Source organism: Enhydra lutris, unplaced genomic scaffold (assembly GCF_002288905.1).
Source record: "Enhydra lutris kenyoni isolate GAN:26980312 unplaced genomic scaffold, ASM228890v2 scaffoldscaffold10, whole genome shotgun sequence".
Taxonomy (NCBI): domain Eukaryota; kingdom Metazoa; phylum Chordata; class Mammalia; order Carnivora; family Mustelidae; genus Enhydra; species Enhydra lutris.
Genome location: NW_019154094.1, coordinates 27,175,209 through 27,191,096, shown reverse-complemented (window position 1 = coordinate 27,191,096; position 15,888 = coordinate 27,175,209).

The window sequence follows — 15,888 nt, the reverse complement described above, 5'->3', positions numbered from 1 at the left end:
ATGTACAGGACATTCTAGTAAACATTCAGGTTGACCAAAAAGATGGCATTAGTGAGGCTAGGATTGCTGTGGCAACAAAGATCTTCACATTTCAGTGGCTTTACAACACAAAGGCGTAATTTTGGTTCCTGTCACAGCCCACCTGAGTATCGAGTGGGCAGTGCTTCCTGAGAGGGTTTGGGGATCCAGACTCTGAATCTTCTACTGCGGGCTTTACCCCCTTCCAAGTCTTTGAGTCCTCTACTGAGACTCCAACATCCTGCCAGTTGACTAGCAAACAGAAAAAGAGGGAACAATCTCACAGGACAGAGAAGTAGCATTGACATTTCTTGACCACATTCTATTGGCCAAAAGTAGTCAAGCAGCCCTAAACTAACTATAAAAGAGCTTTGAAAGTCTATTTCCAGGAAGAAGAGGATCAATTAAGATCGTTTCTGCTACATATCCAGGGCCCATTTCCTCCTGGAGATGCCAATCTGTGGGGAGATGCATCAATCTGATCCTACTACTTAACTTGAGACAATTTGGATCATTAAGTACAACTTTTTCTTCTCCTACTGAGAAATAGATGCCAGAGTAATTAATCATATGGCAAAAGAAACTTCAGGAAAAATTCTTAAACTCTTCAGGGAAATCTTTTAAAGAAGGAGTACATGAACTGCTGTCCATGAGATGAGTCCAGCCTGCTGTGTTGTTGGAAAGCAATCTCAGAATGGTTTTTACATCAAAAAATGGTTGAAACACATCAAAAGAATAATACTTCATGACACATGAGAACCATATGAAATTCAAGTTTCAGTGTCCACACATAAAGTTTTATTGGAAAACTACCCTTACTGTGTATTTATAACCCATTTTGTGCTACAGCAACAGAACCGAGATGGAGACCAAATGTCCACCCAAGACTAACATATAATTATTGTGTCCTTTACAGAAAACGGTTGCCCATCTCTGTGTAAAAGCATCTGAGTAGCATATATTTTAGTGTTGACAATTCAGCACCTTCATCGTAAGTCATCCTCGTATTTGTATTCACTTTACAAAGGTGGGTCCCAGAAAATAGCTGGATCTGATGATGAAAAAACAAATATTCGCCTAATGGAAAGCCAGGAGGGGAAATGAAGATGCCTTCAAACCCTAGAGATCGGTTTAGGTAAATAAGATAATTTACCTATAGATTATTAAAAGAGACAGAGGTAAGATCTCTTTTCCTGTGACAAATAGATGCTTCTATACTCAGATTATTTACTCAGGAGCTTAGAGCCAGAAATTTCTCACCGCCAAAACAAGGCCTCCAGTACATCGGTACTTCAGCTCCCAGCTCTCACAATCTCTAGACAAGGAGACATGGAGTTGGTGGTCATAAATCAGAACTCCAGCATTTCACTAAGAAAGATGATGTACTGTCAGACACAATGACAATAAGTGCTACTGAACTACAACCATCTCAAGAAACACACCAGGTTTTCAAAGAACATCTAGTAGATATTTTAGTTCAACTCTTTTTATAGTGTAAGACCTTTTTTTTTTTTTTTTTTTTTTTGAGAGAGAGCGAGAGAGAGCGTGTGTGCAGGGGGAGGAGCAGAGGGATCTCAGACAGGCTCCACATCCAGCACTAGAGCCAATGGGGGGGCTTGATCTCACAATCCTGAGATCATGACCTGAGCTGAAACCATGAGTCAGTTGTTTAACTGACAGAGTCACCTAGGATCCCCCAAAGTATAAAGCTTTTGACTAAATGTCTAGAGCATACTATTTCTCTCAAGACATTCTGCAATTGAAAATTCATTAGTTTACACTGGCCACATTTTTTTTTTTAAAGATTTTATTTATTTATTTGACAGAGAGATCACAAGCAGGCAGAGAGGCAGGCAGAGAGAGAGGAGGAAGCAGGCTCCCCTAGAGAGCAGAGAGCCCGATGCGGGGCTCCATCCCAGGACTCTGAGATCATGACCTGAGCTGAAGGCAGCGGCTTAACCCACTGAGCCACCCAGGCGCCCCTACACTGGCCACATTTAATGAATAGCCTAATGTATTCAAATGACAATGTGGATCAACACAGCCAAACGGACTTATTTTTCTTTTCAAGGAAATTCCAACTACGTTATGGAAATAGATGCAACATGGTAACCCAGGGAAAATTCCCTGCCTGATCTGTGCTGAATTGTTTCCTTTGAACTCTGCTTTGGAATTTCAGCAAACGCTTATCATGAGTTTGAATATTTTTTCACTTATAACTTTATATATAAATATTTCTATGTGTACTGTGAATATATATAGTGATGTATTTTTTATTAGTTCAAATTGACTTGTTAGTGTAAATGAAACCAATCATGGTATTTTCAATAAAAGTTATAAAAACAACCAAGCCTTTTGCTCGTTTCTGTGTCATAATTTCCCCCTAATTAATACTGTGAGGTCCTTGTTTCCAAATAGAACACTGATGGAATTCTTGCTATGACAAGTTCATCTAGTCTAGTGAATGAGGCATGTAACCAGGATCTGGGATCAAAAAACTGGAGTTAAATTTCTATTTCTGCTCTTAACATGAAGTAAATCTTTAAGTTTACTTTTAAATCTCACACCTCCTGGTATGGATTTATCATGGCCCAGATGGATGAGTGATAGGTTTGCTCATTTTGTTTTCATTTTTGGATTGGGCAATTTTGACGGAAGAAAGCTAGAAGTGATTTTTAATTCAATACAATGCCCTAATTTTAGATCTCTTAGAGGAAAAACATGTCTGCTAAAGTTTCTATTGAGGGACCATAGTTATAGATATTCAGGGATTTAGGTTTTTTTTGTATATAAAGTACCTTTAAATGATGCAAATACTGGAGGGTTTCTTGGTGGAGGGGTGGCCATATTTATTATTAGTCACCTATAATGTCCAAAGATGTTCAAATGAAAACCCCTGTTACTGAAGTTTGGGATATTTATTATGTTTTAGGATTTTTATTTTGATTTTCTCTGCTGATTGATTTTAAAGTTTCACTTCACAGTCATCCACTCCTCAACATACATATGTTATTAAATGTGAGCCCAAATGGGCCATTCTTATTTTTATTAACATGTAATTACATTTGGGCCAAATATTTATTTGATAGGAGAGTTAACGGATTTGGCATCTCAAATTTAAAAAATGAAGGGAAGATTATAAGTTCATGAGAGCTTATGGTATAAAAAAAAAAAACAAAAAGAAAAAAATAACCCCAAATTTCTTTTGGGCATAGCCACGAAGTATCTTGAAATTTTACAAAATTCAAAGGTAAAATACGGGAAATGCTGGCAAATTGTTCAGAGTAGCTGAAATTATGCATTACAAATATTTGTGTGTGTGTGTGAAATAACTGACATTTTGTGAGGATCAAAATTACCACAGAAATTTGGCCAAGTCAGCATCAAATGATTTCACACAATTATTGAACTTTTCTCTGTTGGAGATGTTCCCGGCCAAATCCTTCCTTTTTGGAAATTTCCTGGAGCTCCCACGTCTGCTGCAGAATAGCACTGAAAGTCTCTCATCCAACGATTGAGGAAGACACTAGTGGCTCCATTTAGTTTTCAGCCAAGCCTTTATATTTCACCTCAGGACAAACTGCTCAGTTGTGTACTCTACTCTTGATTTTTGTGTGATTGGGTGGCTTTCCAGAGAGGCCTCTAAGATTGACCTTTCTCACCCCTTCATTTGACTAATTCCACATATCAATCTCTAGAGCAGTGCTTTTTGCTAGAGCCTTCATGATGATGGAAATGTTCTACATCTGCATTGTCTAATATGGCAGCCACTACTCATGTGAGGCTCTTGAGCATTTAAAAAGCGAGTGTACCAAAGAACTGAAATTTTCAGTTTATTAAATTTTAATTACTTTTAATTTAAATAGTCATATGTGTTTACATCGGACAGCAGAGCTCTTGATCATTTCTTTCCATATAGGTTCTACAACCCTTTTAAAAACTAGATTATAATAAACTGCATGAATACAGGTCTGTGCCATGTCTGTCTTATGCATTATTGTTTCAACATGTAGCACTGTGTTTTGCATGTAGTAGGCACACAGATTCTTTTTTTTAAATATATGAATGAATATATGAACTTCAAGAATAAAGATAATTCAAGTGAGGAGGGGGACAAGATTTCTATTTGTTCCCTTTTCTTAGGATACATTAAATCAATTCCTTTTATACCATATAATTTCACTCATATGTGGGATTTAAGAAACAAAACAGATGAACATAGGGGAAGGGATGGAAAAATAAAATTAGACAAAAACACAAAGGGAGGCAAACCGTAAGAGACTCAACTACAGGAACAAACTGAGGGTTGCTGAGGGGAGACTGGTGGAGGGATGGGGTATCTGGGTGATGGGCATTAAGGAGGGCACATGATGTAATGAGCACGGTGTTGTACGCAACTGATGAATCACTGAACTCTACCTTTGAAACTAATAGTATACTATATGTTAATTAAATTGAATTTAAATAAAAAATAAAATAAATAAAATAAAAAAGAGGGTCTCTTCAAGGTAGTATTTATTATTCATTAACCAAACTGTGGATACAAAGAAATGATGACTTTCCACTCACTATGGATTAGCTTCTGAGTCCTAGCTTCTTGATCCAAAAGGACTGTGTCAAATATGTATGAAACTGTAGAGACGTATTTTTTCATGGATCAGTCCTGCTTACAGGATTGTATCAAACAGTATTATCAGGGGATGACACATATTCCCTTTCAATAAATGTAATTTCCTGGGAGATCAGTCACTGTACCTATTGACTTTAGCTTTCTGGACATTGGTAAATATGAAAGAAACAGCAGGGAAGTGCTGAAGACTCAGGAAGTATGTTTTTTACTCATTAGCTTGTTTAACTCAATATAGCTGCCCTCTACTTCTTGCTTCACTAATTATGGCCTGCCATGACCAGATGTAAAACACACAACAAAAAATACAAAGTGAACTTGTAATCTTCTCTTCTTATAAGGATACAGTCATATTGGATTAAAGTCCATTCTAATAATCTCATTTTAACTTAATGATCTCTTTAAAGCTCCCATCTCTAAGTACAGTCACATTCTGAGCTACAGGCATACCTCAAAAATATGGCAGCTTCAGTTCCAGACCATCACAATAAAGTGAATATAAGCGAATCAAATGAGTTTTTTTGGTTTCCCAGTGCATATAAATGTTTACACTGTAGTACTCTATTAAGTATACAAAAAATAATGTATGTAGTTTAATTTGAAAATACTTTTTGTTAAGAAATGTTAACTACCAACTGAGTTTCAGTGAATCATAATCTTTTTGCTGGCAGAGGGTCTTGCCTTGATGTTGAGGATGCTATTGGGGTGGTGGCTGCTGAAGGTTAGGGTGACTGTGCCAATTTCTTAAAAAAAGACAACACTGAGGTTTGGCTCATTGGTTGACTCTTTCCTTTATAAATGTTTTCTCTCTTGCATGTGATGCTGTTTGATAACGTTTGACATGCAGTAGAACTTCTCTCAAAATTGAAGCCAATTATCTCAAACCTTGCCACTGCTTTATCAACTAAGTTGATTTAATATTCTAAATGCTTTGTTGCCATTTCAACAATCTTCACTAAGAATAGATTCCATCTCCAAAAACCATTTTCTTTACTCATCCATAAGAAACAACTCCTCATCCATTCAAGTGTGATCATGAGTTGTAACAATTCAGTCCCATCTTCAGGCTCCACTTCTAATTCTAGTTTTCCTGCTATTTCCAACACACCTGCAGTTACTTCCTCCAGAGAAATTTTGGACCCCTCAAAGTCATCCATGACTGTTGGAATTAATTTCTTCCAAACTACTGTACATGTTGATATACTGATCTCTTCCCACGAATCACAAATTCTCTTAAAATGGCATCGAGAATGGTGAATCCTTTCCAGAAAGTTTTCAGATTACTTTGCCCAGACCCAGCAGGGTAATTACTGCCTATGACCTTGCAAAATGTACTTATTAAATAACTATTTAATGCTAATTAAATAAGTATTAAAAGTCAAAATGACTCCTTGATCCATAGGCTGCAGAATGGATGTTGTGTTAGCAGGCATGAAAACAACATTAATCCTTCAGAACTATTTGGGGACCAGGTATATTCTCATTGAGTAATATTTTGAAACGAATCTTTTTCCTGAGCAGTTGGTCTCAACAGTGGGTTTCAAATATTCAGTAAATCCAATTGTAAACAGATGTGTTGTCCTCTTGGTCTGGTGGTTCCCCTTATAGAACACAGGCAGAGTAGATTTTGCATAGTTCTTAGGGATCCCAGGAATTTTAAAATGGTAAATGAGTTTTATCTTCAACTTAAAGTCACCAGCTATATTAGCCCCTAACCAGAGAGTCAGTCTGTCCTTTTACTTGGAAGCCATGCACTGCCCTCTCCTCTCTACTTATGAAAGTCCTAGATGTCATCTCCTTCCAATAGAAGACTATTTGGTCTACACTGAAAATCTACTGTTTAGTGTAGCTACCTTCATGAATTATCCCGGCTAGACCTTCTGGAGAATTTGCTGTAGCTTCTACATCAGCACTTGCTGCTTTGCTTTGCACTTTTATGTTATGGAGACAGTTTCTTTCTTTAAACCTCAAGAACAAAACTCTGCTTCCAAAAACTTTCTATTGCAGCTGCCTTGACTGCTTCAGCTTTCACAGAATTGAAGAGAGTCATGGGCCTTGCTTTGGATTCGGCTTTGGTTAAGGGAATGTTAGGGCTGGTTTGATCTTCCATCCAGAGCACTAACACTTTCTCCATATCAGCAATCAAGCTGTTTCACTTTCTTATCTTTCATGTATTCACTGGAATAGCACTTTTCATTTCCTTCCATAACTTTTCCTTTGCCTTCATAACTTGGCTAGCTGTTTGGCACAAGAAGTCTAGCTTTTTGCCTATCTTGGTTTTCCACATATCTTCCTCACTAAGCTTACTCATTTCTAGCTTGATTTCAAGGGAGAGATATGTGACTGTTTGTTTCACTTGAACACTTAGAGGTCATTGTAAGGTTATTAACTGGCCTAATTTCACCACTGCTATGTCTCAGGGAATAGGGAGGCGCAAGGAAGAGGGAGAGAGATAGGAAATGCTGGTTGGTGGTATAAGGATCACCCATAACATTCACAGGTTAAGTTTGCCATCTCTTATGAATGTGGTTTGTGGAGTCCCCAGATAATCACAATAGTAATATTAAAGATCACTGATCACATACCACTGTGACAAATACAATAATAATAATGACAACATTGGAAATATTGCAAAAATTACCAAAATGTGGCACAGATATATAAAGTGAGTAAATGTTATTGAAAAATGGCACTGATATACTTGCTCAAGACAGGCTTGCCACAAACCTTTGATTTGTAAAAAATGCAATATCTGCAAAGTTCAACAAAGCAAAGCACAATAAAATGAGGTATGCCTGTACTGAGAATTAGGACTTCAACATGTGGATTGGGGGGGGGAATGGAAACAAAAATGGAAAAATATTGCTATATATGAGTTTTACCAATTAGGAAATAAAAGCAGACAAAGTCGTAACACTGACAAAAATAAAAGATACCCAGGAACAAGTCTACAAAACTTAGAAATTGTTTGTAAGACCGTGTGACAGAGACTATTAATATCTGTGTTTTTCAGCCTATTGATAAAGTCTCCTATATTACTGGGCAGGAACAATGGGTCTAGTGAAAGGACCACACTTGCCAGTCTGCCTTGTACTTAAGCAGGGCCAGGAAACTATGTTCTGGCTAGTAAGATGTAAGACAAGTTACTGGACATACATTCTGGAAAGGCTCCTTAAAAGGGTGACAGAGAGGGATGCCTAGGTAGCACAGTAGGTTAAGCATCTGCCTTAGATTCAGGTCATGGATGCCAAGGTCTGGGGATGGAGTCCACCTCAGGCTCCTTGCTAGTGGGGAGAATGCTTTTCCCTCTGTCCCCAGGCCCCTGCTCATGCTCTCAGGCACTTTCTCTTTTTCTGACAAATAAATAAATAAAATCTTAAAAAGAAAGGGGGTGACAGACAGATCACGCTCTTTTGCCTCCTCTCCCTTCTGACTGATACAGATGAAACTCTTGGAGCTCCAGAAGCCCACAGGTGACAAGGTAACTTTGAAGACAAAGCCATGTGCTAGGATTGTTGCAGAAAGTTAGAAGCAGCCTGGGTCCCTGGAAACAGTAGAGCAGCCACATTAGCCCTGGAGTGACCACCTCCATATTTCATTTAAATGATAGGGAAATAAACTCTTTTACTTAAGCTTCTGTTATTTTTAGGTTTTTGGCTTTATCTAGGGTAATCCCAACTAATAAAATTATAAAGGACATAAAGGAAGATCTGAACAAAAGGAGAGATATTCAGGAATATGGACAGAGAGTCTCAATAACATAAAATTGTCAAATCTCCCCAAATGATGAAATAGTTGGAATTCAAGCCAAATCCAAACAGCTTTCATGGAATTCAACAATATGAACCTATAATTCATTTGGGTGAACAAAGCAACGTGGGTATCTAAGTAATCTGGAAGACAATATTAGTGGTGGGATAGGAGGAGCATACCATACGGGGTAACTAGAATGATTATAATGCTATAATAATATGCCTTTAGTGAACATGGTTTTAATACAGAGCTACGGCATAAAACAGTAGAAATAAGTAGAGGGCATAGGGCACCTCGGTGGCTCAGTGGGTTAAGCCTCTGCCTTCAGCTCAGGTCATGGTCTCAGGGTCCTGGGATCAAGCCCCACACTGGACTCTCTGCTCAGCAGGGAGCCTGCTCCCCCCCCTTCTCTGCTTGCCTTTCTGCCTACTTGTGATCTCTGTCTGTTAAATAAATAAATAAAATCTTAAAAAAAAAAGAGAGAAAGAAGTAGAGAGCATCTCTATTGATGTGAGGGAAAGAGAGTTGAGTAACTCTCCTGGGAAAATAGTTACCCATAAGTAAAATAGTGACAATCTCATTTCTACTTCACATCACAAAGTCCAGTTGGATCAAATACTTATATATAAACAGAACAGATTTTTATGACCTCAGAGTTGAGAAGAATTTTAAAAAGAAAACATGAGACGTGAAAACCTCAGTTTTAAAATTAAGAAAATCCATGCACAGTATTAAAATACAGAAAAGATATCTGTAACACATATAACAAGTGATTATCTTTCAGAATATATGAACTCCTAAAATCAACAAGGAATAAAAATATATAGGAAAAAAAGGCATGGGAGTGAAAACCGTAGTCTGGAGAGAAACCGTGGATGGCCAATAAACCTCTTAAAGAGGGCTCCTCTTTGGGCTCCTGGGTGGCTCAGCCAGGTAAGCTGCTAAGCATCTGCTTTTGGATCAGGTTATGATCTCAGGACCCGGGATCAAGGCCTGTGTGGGGCTCCCTGCTCAATGGGTAGGTTGCTTCTCTCTCTGCTCTTCCCCCCTGCTCATGCTCTCTCTGTCTCTCAAATAAATAAATAAAGTCTTTATATGTACTTTTTAAAAAGTACATATAAAGTGGGCTAATTTCAGTGGTAATCAGGATAATACAAATTAAAAATCCATTTTATGCTTACCAGGTTTCAAAAAAATTAAGAAATCTGACAGTATCAAGTATTAGGACACAAGAGGAGGGTTAGGATGTCCACACATTACTGGTGTGGGTTGACACAACCATTCTGAAGAGTGACTTGGCAATAGGTAGTACAATATAACTGATTCCCTTCCCTTCATTCCTGCAACCTCACTTCTAGGACTGCCTGAGACACTCTTGAGCATGTGCACTAAAAGATAGGTACAAGAATGTTCATATTATCATTGGTACTGTGAAAATCTAGAATAAATTAAATGCCTGTTAACAGAAGAGCAGGTCAATGAACCTTACCAGAGTCATACAACAAAATATTACACAGTAATGAAAATAAATGACATGTACCAATACAGATAAATCCCAATAAGGTTGAGAATAGCAAAGTATATGATATATAAAGTAAAATACTGCTTTGATAAGACTTAAAAACTTAAGAATTGTGCCTCAAATTTATGGACACTTCAATAAGTGGTAATGGGATAAGTATCTGCTTGGGAATGATAAACATAAAATTCAGCATAGTGGTTACTCTGGAAAATGCTGGGATTGGGCTCTAAATAAATCTGTCAAGTTTTATTTTCTGAAAACAGTGAAATAAATATAGCAAAGTATTATGACTTGATGAAAGACAGTACTATATATATAGAAGCATACTTTTTTGAGCACTTGAAATATTGTTCAAATAAATTATTTCTATTTTAAAAAGTTTAAAAACCATTTGAACTAGGATTTTAACACTCCAAATGAAAGATTTTTGCTGATCCACATCTCAGAAGTGTATCGGGAAGAGTGAATGTAGAGATATTGTGTTTGTGTGTGGAGCCTGGGCAAGGCTGACAAGTTGCAAATATTCCCAAACTGCATTTAATAGATTGACCCAGAGTTTTGCACACTATATGGTCTACGTAGTGAAGGGAGGAGGATACTTGGTAAATTGACACTTGGCATGGGGGGGGAGGGGCAAATGATGATTTCGCTGAGGTTATCTGAAATATAAAATCCAATTCTACTTTCTCCAAGAAATGAAGCCAGGATGTCTAAAAACAACACAATCATAAAAGCTGCACTTCTGGCATAGTTGAAGAGGTTCTTGTGATATAAAGTTGAGAAATAATGCCAACTTCTATTCAGAGAGTACTTATGTGCCAGGGAGTGGGCTAGGTAGGTTATATTTTCAATTCACAGATAATACTTTAATATCCATTATACAGATGAGAAAAGTGAGACTTATCTGTACACCATCACTCAGGTTTTGGGGGGCAGAGCCCACCTTCATGTGCAGGGTTTCTGATGACAAAGGGATGCTCTTTCATGATTCCTCAAGGGTGCTAAAGAGGTCCTCATAAACAGCTCTGTTTTTACATCCAGAGAGCCTAGGTCTGGTCTCAGAATTGGTATTTCTAGGCTCCTATCATCTGACCTCTTTCTATCAAATAAACGTTTTTTTGAGACCCCTTGAATGTGATTTCACTTTCTTCCATTTTGAGGACAGTTATCTCATATGGGAGAGCCAGTTCGGACAGCCTCTGTATTGGTTGACTATCTCTGTTATTATATTTTCCATGCAAACAATGAATGGGTTCCTTGTTCCATATGCTGGAGCTCTAACATTCTAAATTCAAGGGAAAAAAAGGAAGAAAGAAAAGAGGAGAGGAAGAAAGAAAAAGAAAAACTAAAACTTCCAATTAGTTTCGTTCCACTTATTGTTCTTTGGCATGCCAATGATTTTAAGATAATCATATGCCTTTACTCAAAATGGCTTTTACAGGGAACATCTCCAAATCTATAACCAGCAACTGAATTTATCAAACCATGGAAGGATGGCGGAGAAGAAGAGAAGACAAGAGGAACATATGCAAACATGCACACAAGATCATATATATTTTAATGAACTCACCCAGGACCACACCCATTTTGTCACCTAGCCATTCTATAAAAGCTCAACTCATTTTTGCAAAAGTTAGATTAGAAAAAAGAATCCATCAACAATCTTATTTCTTTACTGCTAATCGCTTGAAAAATTCTGTTGACATTATATGGTTATATTCTCAGAGGAATTCTCCCCCTCTCCAAGATTAATTTTCATTTTTCTCAGATGTATTTTCTGCATAAACCCAAGCAAAACAACATTCTAGATGCTCATGGAAAATTCTCTTTTTCCCTCTGCAAATATTATGCTGAAATCTGTCATTCACTCTATGTCCCAAATCAACAAATGGTAAATATTTCAATATAGTTGTCTGGTATATTTTGGTATCTTCCTCTCTAAATTCCTTTTAAAGAAAAAGTATGCCCTTCAGTTAACTAAAGGTATCTGCAAAGAAACTAAAAACAGTCTGGGGGAAAATAAAGGGTCTTTGTTCTCTTTTATTGTCTCACACAAGGACCTTTGTACTTACAATAATGCTGTGGAAATGTCTTCGTGTTCTATCAATAATACATTGAGGCTCAGTTTATTTCATTTTATGTTGTTTTTACTCGGCTTGGCAAATAACACACACTCTCTCTCGACTTTTCATTTTAATCAAACTGTAGAATGCTAATAAAACAAATCCAAACTAATAAAGCCCATTTTCTCTACATTAATCCTCTTCAATTTATCAGGGACTCACATCCCTAGGTATGACTAGTACAATCAGACATAGAATAAAGAGAATAAAATATGGAAAAAGGAACTAGTAACATACAAAGTGTTAAGATAAAAACAATGACAAAAGCTGTACTGAACTTGATGATTATTCAAGACATGTGTTAGGTGGAGACTCCAGTCACAGGAAATATCTTATACTGTTGAACCCCTATGACCTCTGCAGGAATATTATTTCAGCATTCATAAAAAGGATTTTAAAGTTTTATTTTTACATTGATTGATTTGTTTTGAAAAAGATTTCATCCTGCAAACTACAAATTTGATAACTGTTTTCCTAAGTGCTTAGGACGAATGAACCACTCTAGACATTCTTTGCTTTTCACAAAGAATTTCCTCTAAAATCTAGTTAAGTTTAATTATAGCAGTCCGGGTGTGATTTCTGTTTATATCCCTCCACTTGAATCTGCTCTGGCTGGGTTTGGGTCAGAGCTATTTCTAGGAAATGCCTGCTACTTTTTCTCCAACTAAAACTTCTTTGCGTTTTTCTTTTTCCTGCTTGATGTCTTTGTCTCTTTAATATGAAAACAGGTGATCCATGTGCACATCTGTAACTAGGCCTGTGGGTGTGATATCCAATGTAGCTCATTCTAAAAGAGGTTTGCAAGTATGTGATTATGGTAAATATTCTTACTGAACTATTAAAACCACTATTTTAGTTAAGGCTCTTCAGTTCCAGGTAACAGCAATCGAGCATGGTTTAAACCAAACCAACCAAATACAAAACAAGGAAAGAACAATGCATGATGATGATACAGGGATATCTCATGGATTTCTGGGTAAGAAATCTATTGAATTTCTGGAACTACTAGGCCCTAGATTCCCAAGAGAGCCTGGAACCCATGGAGTACTCTCTCCCACTTTCATGGCTGATCCATTTTCTCTGTCTATTCCAATCTCTTCCTTCTGCCAAAACAGCTTTATCTGCTATACAATGCAAACTGAAGGTGGTCCTCAGCAACTCCCAATATCACAGATAACAGTTACTTTCTCACAGAGAAATGGATGTCCTCTTCTTCCTAGTTTTAAATGACTAGGAATCTGATGGGAGACAAATTTGGTATAAATTCTCACTCCTTCTAGTCCAGCTGTCCCAGTCAAATGCAACTAGGTGATCAGGGACTCATCCTAAGAGGGTCCCAGGGATAAATTAGGGTGGTAGTTAAGAGCATCTGCCAAGAGTGTGGTAGTTGCTCTACAAGTTGCCCTGCCATTACAACGAAGGGAAAACACATTTATATATGTGACAGAGTAGGGAAGCTGAGATGAGTGATACTCCCACTGGCACAGGACCACACAAATCTGGTGAATTTCTTCAGGAGTATCTTGGCTGCTACCTTGAGATGTTTGGCCAGATGGGTGGTAATGCCCGAACCAGCTCATAGTTCTTAACAAAAGTTGGGATCTGATCAGCATGATATCCCCGATGTTGATGTTCTTTCATATTGGGATTAAATTCTGCCCAGATTGGAGATGTCAACTTGGTACCCATCCAGTAAGAAGACACTGTATTCTAAACATGTGATTTCTCTAAAGGCTTTTGAACTTTATTCCAGAAACTAAAGTGGAAAAAAGACAGTCTCTTCAATAAATGGTGCTGGGAAAATTGGACAGCTATGTGTAGAAGAATGAAACTCAACCATTCTTTTATACTGTACATAAAGATAAACTCGAAATGGATAAAAGACCTCAATGTGAGGCAGAAGTCCATCAGAATCCTAGAGGAGAACATAGGCAGTAACCTCTTCGACATTGGCCACAGCAACTTCTTTCAAGATATGTCTCCAAAGGCAAAGGAAACAAAAGTGAAAATGAATTTTTGGGACTTCATCAAGATCAAAAGCTTCTGCCCAGCAAAGGAAACAGTCAACAAAACAAAGAGGCAACCCATGGAATGGGAGATATTCACAAATGACAATACAGACAAAGGACTGATATCCAAGATCTATAAAGAACTCCTCAAACTCAACACACACAAAACAGATAACCATATCAAAAAGTGGCCAGAAGACATGAACGGACACTTCTCCAATGAAGACATACAAATGGCTAACAGACACATGAAAAAATGTTCATCATCAGTAGCCATCAGGGAGATTCAAGTCACAACCATATTGAGATACCACCTTACACCAGTTAGAATGACCAAAATTAACAAGACAGTAAACAATGTGTGTTGGAGACGATGTGGAAAAGGGGAACCCTCTTACACTGTTGGTGGGAATGCAAGTTGGTGTAACCACTTTGGAAAACAGTGTGGAGATTCCTTAAGAAATTAAAAATAGAGCTTCCCTATGACCCTGCAATTGCACTACTGGGTATTTACCTGAAAGATACAGATGTAGTGAAAAGAAGGGCCATCTATACCCTAATGTTCATAGCAGCAATGGCCACAGTTGCCAAACTGTGGAAAGAACCAAGATGCCCTTCAGCAGACAAATGAATAAGGAAGATGTAGTCCATATATACTATGGAGTATTATGCCTCCATCAGAAAGAATGAATACCCAACTTTTGTATGGACATGGATGGGACTGGAAGAGATTATGCTGAGTGAAATAAGTCAAGCAGAGAGAGTCAATTATAATATGGTTTTGTTTATTGGTGGAGCATAAGGAATAACATGGAGGACATGGGGAGATGGAGAGGAGAAGGGAGTTGGGGGAAATTGGAGGGGGAGATGAAGCATGAGATACTGTGGACTCTGAAAAACAATCTGAGGGTTTTAGAGGGGTGGGGGTTGGGAGGTTGGGTGAGCCTGGTGGTGGGTATTATGGAGGGCACATATTGCATGGTACACTGAGTGTGGTGCATAAACAATGAATTCTGGAACACTGAAAATAAAATTTAAAAATTAAATAAATAAATGAAAAGGGGAAAAAAAGGATCAAAAACTTCTGTGCAGCAAAGGAAACAGTCAATAAAACAAAGAGGCAACCCACGGAATGGGAGATATTCACAAATGACAATACAGACAAAGGACTGATATCCAAGATCTATAAAGAACTCCTCAAACTCAACACACACAAAACAGATAATCATGTCAAAAAATGGGCAGAAGACATGAACAGACACTTCTCCAATGAAGACATACAAATGGCTAACAGACACATGAAAAAATGTTCATCATCACTCGCTATCAGGGAGATTCAAATCAAAACCACATTGAGATTCCACCTTACACCAGTTAGAATGGCCAAAATTAACAAGACAGTAAACAAGGTGTGTTGGAGAGGATGTGGAGAAAGGGGAACCCACTTACACTGTTGATGGGAATGCAAGTTGGTGCAGCCACTTTGGAAAACTGTGTGGAAATTCCTTAAGAAACTAAAAATAGAGCTACCCTATGACCCTGCAATTGCACTACTGCGTATTTACCTGAAAGATACAGATGTAGTGAAAAGAAGGGCCATCTATACCCCAATGTTCATAGCAGCAATGGCCACAGTTGCCAAACTGTGGAAAGAACCAAGATGCCCTTCAATGGATGAATAGATAAAGAAGATATGGCCCATATATACAATGGAGGCTCCATCAGAAAGAATGAATACCCAACTTTTGTATGGACATGGATGGGACTGGAAGAGATTATGCTGAGTGAAATAAGTCAAGCAGAGAGAGTCAGTTATCATATGGTTTCGTTTGTTTG